Here is a 306-nt window from a genome sequence, read left to right as displayed (position 1 = left end):
CACCTGTATAAATATATATATATATATATATATATATATATATATATATATATATATATATATATATATATATATATTCCTTTTACTTCAAAATTGTATACATGTAATCCCCACTTTATTTCCACACTCTACTGAGACCTCTTTAGACATGTTTGGCACTGATTTGCAATTCACAGTATTACCCTCACCCGCACCTCCAATAATGGAACTGATGTTTAATTCATTGAGCTACTACAGACATATGCTGTTAAGGAATACTTAGAATGGAATGCCCCAGCGATGCTACGGTATATCATTTATATACAA

The sequence above is a fragment of the Acipenser ruthenus genome, chromosome 5, assembly GCF_902713425.1.
Source record: "Acipenser ruthenus chromosome 5, fAciRut3.2 maternal haplotype, whole genome shotgun sequence".
Lineage (NCBI taxonomy): Eukaryota > Metazoa > Chordata > Actinopteri > Acipenseriformes > Acipenseridae > Acipenser > Acipenser ruthenus.
Note: the sequence above shows the minus strand (reverse complement) of the source record.